Genomic DNA, 9,637 nt, shown 5'->3' with positions numbered 1-9,637 from the left:
TTATTGGTTTAACCTGGTGTGTTGACTGTTCTGAGGAGATTTACACAGCATGGGTCAAAATGACCCGCAACATAATCAATGTAATTTTTTTTCAACATAATACAAGGGTTAACTGCCATTTGGTTGAGAAATTAGGTAAAAAATGAGTGGTGAAAGTGAAAAACTAGTTGAGTTAAAGGAGCTGAACCATGAGAAAACAAGTTAAACAAACTTTAAATATTAAGATGAATCAGCTGGACGGAGTCTCTTCTTCATTTAACATTGGAAACTTACACCCTCCATTTCTGATATTTTTCACAGGGATCAGTACAAAGACAATCTGTGTGCCTAAAAAATCTACTTACACTACCAGTCAAAAGTTTGGACACACCTTCGCATTCAATATTTTTTATTGAATTATTTTATACATTGTAGATTAATACTCAAGACATCAAAACTGTAAAATAATACTAATGGAATTATGTTGTAAACAAAAAGTGTTCATCTTCAGTATTAATCTACAATGTAAAAAATAGTACAAATAAATAAAAAGCATCAAATGAGAAGGTGTGTCCAAATTTTTGACTGGTAGTGTACATCATTTCCCCCCATATAAGCTATTTTTGATGAGTTGCGTAAACTCTCAGTTGTTCGTTTATTCAACTCTTTTTTTTTAAAGTCAATAGTTGAAGTTATAAGAACTCATGTTTAAACGGTCAGAACATAAAAATTAGACATTTCAACTTCAGTTAACTAGAAATGAGCAAAACTCATATATTTACTTCAAGTAAAATAGAAAATATCAGTCAGTTTGGTTAAATTCCATGATGCAGTTTTAGAGTGAGACAGTGAATCTGGACTGAAACTATTAGAAGTTCAGAAATATTTTCACATCCTCTTTGCAGGTGTTCTCTGAAAAACTGATGAACCACAAAATAAATAAAGTGGTGCAGGGTTTTTCATTTTCCTGCGTCTACTGGATTCAGATTTCAAGGATGAATGTTCAGAACTTGGGTTTTCTTGCTCAATATTCTTCTGCACTAGAGCACCACATTGCATTTTTTAAATTGTCGCTGAAAACAACAATTTCTAAGACATTTTGTATAAGATTTAATTTGTATTTCTCAATGTGTAAGTGACCAAAGACAGAACACACATGTACTCCACACAACAAAGAAGCAAGCACTTCACATCTGATTAACTTAAATATAATATGAAAATTATACATAAACAGAATAGATAATAACAAAAACAAACAAGAATGAGAAAACCAACCGAATACAAATCCTCAAGCCATGTTATTCCCTAAAAAAAACACATTTTTTTAATGTACTAAATGCTTGCATTGCTTCTTCCCATATGTTTTTATGCCACATTTTATACAGAACAAATCAAGTTTTAGCTTTTGAGTTAATTTGGTAAAATCATTGTAACCAGTCATGCAGCTCTTTGCAGTGGCCTTGTAAGACAGACTCTGATAAAATTAGTTTGTCAAAAGCTAATTGGTCATAAATATGTAAATATAAACATAAATGAATCTATAAAATGGAACTTCCCACCCATACATATAAAGCTGCACATCCACCTACTGAAACATAAACATAAATATATGAAACATTTTCTGTTCTTGAATTTTCAATGTATTAAGGAGTCATTATATGGGTTTACTTTAAACACAACTGTTCAATATTCTCAAGAAATAATGGTTCCTCAGAAGGCTCTCTGGTTTTGCAAAGCACCATCAACAACTGAAGAACCTGTTTATTTAGGGGACGTTTCTTAACATATTTTAGCACTAAAGGTTTCTCATTGCTATTTAAGCTATTTGGTATAAAAGCATAAAATTAGAGCTGCAACTATTTCATCATTTTCATTATCGAGTCATCATTTGGTCTACAAAACATCAGAGAACAGTGGGAAATTTAAAATTGCAGAATTGTCCAGAGCCCGGGCTGCACAGTGGCGTAGTGGTTAGCACTTTCGCCTTGCAGCAAGAAGGTCCCTGGTTCGCGTCCCGGCTTTCCCGGGATCTTTCTGCATGGAGTTTGCATGTTCTCCCTGTGCATGCGTGGGTTTTCTCCGGGTACTCCGGCTTCCTCCCACAGTCCAAAAATATGCTGAGGTTCATTGATTACTCTAAATTGCCCGTAGGTGTGAATGTGAGAGTGCTTGTTTGTCTTTGTATGTGGCCCTGCGACAGACTGGCGACCTGTCTAGGGTGTCCCCTGCCTTCGCCAGAGTCAGCTGGGATAGACTCCAGCCCCCCCCCCCCCCCCCCCCCCCCCCCCCCGTGACCCTAATGAGGATTAAGCAGTGTATAGATAATGGATGGATGGATGGATGTCCAGAGCCCAAAATATTGAATGAAATATCATCAAAAGGATGCAGACATTCAACTTTTTTTGCTTAAAAATTGCCTAAACAACCATGTTTTACAAAAGAACTTTGGAGCATTTCTTCTGATGCCTAAATGAAATGTTTTTTCAGGTGCTATGAGGCACCTTTGGGAGCTCTGTAAAGAACCTCTTGCAAAAGAGCTAATTGTGGAACTAAAAATGGTTCTTGCAAGGCATCACTACAAAGAAGAACCATGCCTGGTTCCAGTTATTTTACTGAGTGTATATGAGGAAAGTATCAATACAAAAAAAATCTATATCTACGCTGCTGAAATAACAGAAACTGCAGAATACTGTACATGTATGACAGAAAAATGATTCACGAGTAATTTCAGTTGTCTCAAGAGAATGCCATAAAACAATCTAATCTAATCAGCAATTTGATTACTTTGGATTGTTGTCAGAATGTGTTAATTTGTACATTGTGTCCAATATTGTCATAATTCGACCTGAACCTATAAAAATAATCTATTTAATGCAATGCTAGTAATTGAAATAAAAAATAAAAAAAGCAAATCCTGTCCAAAAATGTAGAGATAAAGGACCACAAGCAACAATATCTTCACGTATAAAACTACAATCCTAACTTTAAAAATGATTCACAATCATAAAATTAATCTTAAAATATATACTTGTTCTATTTATCTAATAATTTATGTTTACAGTCAGTCTGTATCAAAAAGCAGTAGCAGAATCGGGCTGCCTTCTAACTATATACATCTACACCACAAAGCAATCGACAAAGCTCTTTGTGTACATTATACAGAGTGAAATATTCAGGCATTAGTGCAGATTTTCCCTATAAAGCATCCGGCACAACATACAAGTCCTCTTCTTGGAACTCTGGGGAGACTGAGTTAAATCCCGGGTCATTGCTGTATATTGCATCATCTTGTGTATCACACTGAAGGTACAAATCCTCTTCAGGTTCAGCAGGTGACCTTTGGAGAATGGTAAATATAGCACATAAGTTAATCAGAAAGCTGATGTAAAATCATTACAACACTAAACAAACAAATAGCTGGATTCCCTTTGCCCAGTGTCTATTACTGCCCAGACAAAATTCTCAGCAGTGACTCATCAGCTTTTAATCTGTGTGAAAACTGCATGAAACGACAGAGGAGCAGATCACCTCCAGACGCTAGGCAAATTATGTGCATATATTTCAACGGGATTGTGCAAAATGGGGAAATTCACACCACAAACGCAGTCTTTCTTCATCTGTTTCTGTTCTCATCTGCATTTGGCCGCTGCATTCTCAAAAATGACACGAGACACAAGATTTCCTCTAAATTGTTCTAAAAACACATTTTAGCAGAATCTAGAAGTATAAAACCACTTAGTACAGCTCACCTGCTCTCGTTGGCAGCAGCTTGGTTGCACCCAACATTTCGAGTTGTCAGGTTTTCATAGATGGGGGTCTGTTCTGTTGATTGCTCCCTCCTCATGCTGGTGTACTGATGGGGTTCAGTTTGTGGGGCCTCTGTAGGGTCCTCCTTTTCCTGGCTTCTTCCTTGTCTAAACTGCACTATGCCCCTGATTTTACTGTGATATTTGTACACCACCACAGCAGCGATGATCGCAAGCAGCAGAAAGAAGAGTGTGAGCCCCACAGCTAGACCTGCAGAGGAGCTGGGGGCCGGACGGGAGCCGGTGCCATTTCCAGGGACAGAAGTGCTATTAAGAGTCATGCTCTGCAATGATGAAAAACAGAGAATTAAATCAAGGACAAGGTCAGCAATTTGGTAAATATTCCAAAAGTCATTTTGTGGTCATAGAACCTGCTAGAACTGAGATGCACAGCAGCTTTAAAGATGCTCTAGTTTTGTATTTATGTTTATTTTCTATCTATTGATCTATCGTACCTTTAACAACCTCTATGCAAAAACTAATATTCATAGCATTAAAATTAGTAACAATGCTTACCACCTCAAAAATAGCAAAAACAAATACAATCTTACAAAACATTCCAGGTAATGAAAACACTGAAACATAATATAACATTACGTCAGACGAAGACAAACAGATTTCTGGCCAAGCTCAGGCCAATAAAAACACTGGTCCTACCATACAAAGCTCCAGCGCTGTGGGTCAAGGTCTGTGCTGCGAGCAAATGCATGCAGTTTATCTTTAACACCTCACACTTGCAACAGTTCCCCTTTTATTGAAATCGTGGAACTGGGCAAAAATGAGCCGAAACTGGAGGGTTTCCTGTAAAAGCTTTAAAACAGACATCTGCTGACAGGCAGGAGCTGGATTACTATTCTAAAAAACTTTGTGACTCATTGCACAAAATTCCAACCTGACCATCATAAAATAAAAGAATATGAACAGAAGAAACTTTGGATTTTCTTTTTTTCTGTTGTTAAAAGTTTTAAATTTTCCTCAAAGAGAGTTATGTTAAAAAGTGAGTTGTTCTATTGTTTGTCAAAGTGAATAATTGACAAGATTAAATGCGGGTAACATTTACAGGATTTATATAATAAAGCTTTATGGACTGAGACCGACACAGTTATTTATGAGAATAACACACACTCACACATGATATGAGAGATAAAAACAAGCTTTAATCCACCTACAGTTAAAATGATCTCCCCTCATATAAAGCAGTATTGATAAATGATTGTGATAAAACTGTTAGGGAAAACTACCTAACACACACAGATCAACAGGACCTTTGTCTCCCTCTGCTGTGAGTGTCAGTGCTCACATGCACAGTACACCAATGCAACACGTCGCATTTAATCTGTGCTTTCTCTCTGCACATGAATGATTGTAATCATCCATGTGCACAGTTTTAAGAAAATTCCTCGATAAAGTAATTATCCTTCTGTAGGTTTTTGTGGCTGAGTTGATTTCAAACATCCCCTTTTTTGAAAGTTTAGTCACTGCTGGCTGACACAAATCACACATATCAGGGTGTCAATTCCTGAAAGAGATAGTTTCTGTTCTGTTGAGACAGTATCTCACTTTCAGTTAGAATCTGTTACCTTGAATTTATAAAGAAAAAAAACACCTCAGCGATCCTAAACATTAGAATTGTATTGCTCCATGTCAGTCGGGACCTGAAGAGATTCTACACAGTTATAAGAAGGGCTTGAGTGTCTCAACAGTAGACATTCATGGGGCCCAGAGGATGAATCATAATGCTTCTAGTCTTCCTTGAGACCTCTTAGATCCTCAGAACAGCAGCTTTTAACTGCTCAAGTAACTGCACTAGTTGTTGATCAAGACTAGTTAGGGAGGGAGTGCCATTGGAGTGGCAACAGTGACAAGACACATATTTTAAATGGTTTTTGATTGCTTTTAATGGTCTGTATTTTTTTTTTTCAGAAATGTGATTTCACAAGTTGTTATTCTGCTTTGACTTGACTTTTAGCATACAAAATGATTTTGCAAGTCTTTATTCTGTCTTGCTTTTTGCACATATTTTTGTTCTTCGCTGTCCTATAAAATGTATGTCACTTTGGTCAACTCAGGTTGCTTGAAAAGGGGTAATAAGCATAAATAAATTTGACTGGAGGGCTGCACAGTATCTTGATGGGCAGTACTTTCACCTTGCAGCGAGAAGATCCCGGGTTCACGCCTCTGCCTTCGCAGGATCTTTCTGCATGGAGTTTGCATGTTCTCCCTGTGCATGTCTGGGTTTTCTCCGGGTACTCCGACTTCCTCCCACAGTCTAAAAACATGCTGAGGTTCACTCGTAATTCTAAACTGTCTGTAGGTGTGAATGTGAGAGTGATTATTTGTCTCTATATGTAGCCCTGTTATAGACTGGTGGCCTGTCCAGGGCATCCACTGCCTTCACCCTAAGTCAGATCAGCTCCAGCCCCCCACGACCCTTATGATTAAGCGGTGTATAGATGATGGATGGATGGATGTTTTAGACAAGTGTAATCCTTCAGTGTTGATAGACTTATACTTGTGGCATGTCACTAATCAGATTGTGCTGTGGTCCTGACATTGCTCAACTACATAAAGAGATAAGTAGCCGCATCAAAATCAAAGTAATCCATTTTTAAAATAATTTTTTTTGTTAGGAATTGGTAAAATCATAGCTAAACTGATAGTATAAAAATGTTGAATATCACAATCAATATGTAGCTAGGCTCATAATTGGTCCACCCATAGTTTCTACCAACTCCTGAGAGGTATATATGTCCTTGTCTTAAGATGGCAAATGTTATACACCAATCAGCCATAAGTCAGCTGGGATACACTCCAGCCCCCTGTGACTCTAATGAGGATTAAAAGGTGTGTAGATAATGGATGGATGGAAATTTGATTGGATTTGATCTCCTGACTTTTCCTCTTGTACCAACAGCATGTCAAAGTTTTGACCTCCTTTGTAAAATGTCTCCATTGTGATAGATTCGGTTCAGATGTTAATGGTTTGCTGATGATGAAACCTAATGACTCCTTCATCTAGTGCCACTTGATTGACTTTTAATTCGGTTCCATTTTCCATCAGTCTCAACTGTGCTTTGTTCAAGGCATAATTAGCAAAAAGAAGCATGAATAAAGGAGAAAGCTGGTGTGAATATGGTAAAAATTCTATACCTGCTAAACACCAGCATGAGTTTTAATTGTATCTCAGGATGTTTACATGCATAATCTTTTATGGTGAAGTTTTAACTATAGAGGTTACTGTAGTTTTGTACAAATAAATTTGAATTTATTTGGGAAAAAAGGCAGAGGATTTATTATTTCATCAGTATGTATTATTCATGGACACAATTGGATGAATATTATGCTTCAGGACAGAGCTGCTGTTCATGACACAATACTGCTTCTATATTTAGGAGACATTTTTGTGACATTCAACAAGACAGAAATGGGCTCTTACTGATCACAAAACAGCCCCCATATCAGAGGCTTCAACAATGAACTTTTTCTTAAGTTTGCCACAAACCCATTGTCTGAAAATGGCCTTAAAGGTCCAAAAATTACTCTCAGACTTTCAGGTATCGCTGACAAAGTGAAGTGAAACTTTGCCTTTCAGCTGTGCACCAACAGAGACGTTGCTGCTTGCTGCACTGTTGTTGTTACTGCAGTGTGTTTGCATTAGATAAACATTAACAATATCTGATGGAGGACAGCTGGATACAGAAATCCTCCACAACACGTGCTTCTTCTCATTTTAACAGGCCATTAACAACAGGCTCAGCTTCCAGCTTTCTCCCCCCCTGGAGGCTTATTCAGCAATAAGAGAATAATCCTGCACTCAGACTCCTTCTCTCCACCTGCCCTGGAGTCGTTTCTTTTTCTAAGTTACCATGGTTACTTTACAACCAAATTACACTCCGCTTAATGGCAGGTGAAACAGCTCCACTGTGTCTTCGTTGACGGAGAGAAAAATTACACAATCCTAGTGGGTGTGGTGTTTGGCCTCCTAGCAAAACAAATGCTTGAGATGTTTTACGTGGATTTGAATTTGTACGTGAGATGTTTTCACTGAGCTCCATGCATTATCAGAAAGAAACCTCAAAGGTGTTTTTGGTGTCGTGCATGCAGCTGTTTCTGTATCAGCAGAAACCGTGAGAGTGAAGTTCTCACTGCAGTCAGGAAGCAGGTACAGACATGCACAGATTATCTCCTACCAACTGATGCATTTACAATGTAATTCATTGGGGGGGAAACGCGTAACAAACACAGCACAGAGATCCCACGTCTTTCTCTTTCACACGCAAGCTCAAGTGTCTCCACATGAGTAGCCTGAGGAGTGTGTTGTCCATTCACCTTGTGTGTCTGCTCAGCTGGAAAGCAGCAGGAGGGAGGCCCTGTTGAGACAGTATTTATTCTCAGTCTGCAGGGCTGCACATACACCTCCACAGGGGGCAGATGCTTTCACTTTCTGGCCCAAGAGTTCAAGTCATGAACATTTGTGGCAAGGTAAAAAAAATAAAGATAAATTCTTTTCCACAGACGACAAGAAAAGTAAGCTGAATTTAAATTGATTCTTGCATGTGCTGTAACACCTAATGTACAATTTCCTCACAACTTCTTATTCAGGAGTAAAATAGTTGACAGAATACAACATATGGTCCCATTAGGCATCAATAAAACATAAAAAATACTATTACTAATAATAATAATAATAACAATGATGACCAGGATCATCATTATTATCATCATCATAACAATAATAATAAGTTACAGTCTGCAGCTGTAGTGACTAATATCATTAGGAAAATAAAAGGGTCACGCACAAAATTCCTAAATAGTGAAATTTTGCGGTTGTTCCGCAGTCCAGATGTGCGGTGCGCCCCCACTACACCCCCGCGCAGCGACGTGAGCACGCAAAGCCTCGCTGAGTAAGTTGTCAAGTCTGACAAAATCAACACAAACACACCGGAAATCACACGATTTTGGCTTCACAATACTACTAAGTGTTGCTGCAACAATATGAAAGTGTTTAGTTTAAATCTGGCAAAAAATAAATGCCATTACCTATCAGCTGTACACAACAGCAACAAGCAACATGATTATATTATAATTTATATTTATAATTTATAAAATAATTTATCAACAGGCCAATCTTCTTTTGCTGGTGAAGGCTTGTCTGTTTTTTTTTTCCCTATTTCATCACTTTCTCACATTCTTCATGATTCCAGACACTTATTAGACAGTAAAATTTATCTGATGTTTCAATAAATGACTGAACTGATAATGAAAACAACATTTGCAGCACAAAGTTAATATTAATTAATGATGGTTGCATTAAGAATCATCAAAAAGTAAGTTTGCAATGAATTAGAACACTCTTGTCAGAGTTCACACAGTCAACCATGTTTTAAATCACCAGCTGAGAGGAAGTTCTCTCTCCAGAAGCAGCATCTTAAGGGCTGATTTAAGTTTGCTGCTGATTACATGGACAAAGAAAAGGAAGAAAGTTCTGTGGTCAGAAGAAACAAAAAATAAGCTATTTGGTCACAATGACCACAAATAACGACAACATCAAACCTACTGTCAAGCATGGCGGTGGCAGTATTATGCTTTGGGGCTATTTTGATGTCAGTGGAACTGGTGCTTCACAACAAAGTAGATGGAACAATGAAAAAGCAACATTATCTCCACATTCTTCAGGAAAACCTTAAATCATCAGCCAGAAGGTGGTCGGCTCTTGCGTGTTGCAACAAGACAATGACCCCAAAGACAAAAGTGGTAATGAAATCAGGGTAGAATTAAGGTTTTAGACCTGTCTCCTAAAAGCCCTGACTTAAACCTCATCAAGAATCTGTGGACAGTGCTGAAGAAACAAA

This window comes from Amphiprion ocellaris, chromosome 10, assembly GCF_022539595.1.
Source record: "Amphiprion ocellaris isolate individual 3 ecotype Okinawa chromosome 10, ASM2253959v1, whole genome shotgun sequence".
Classification (NCBI taxonomy): Eukaryota; Metazoa; Chordata; class Actinopteri; family Pomacentridae; genus Amphiprion; species Amphiprion ocellaris.
Note: the sequence above shows the minus strand (reverse complement) of the source record.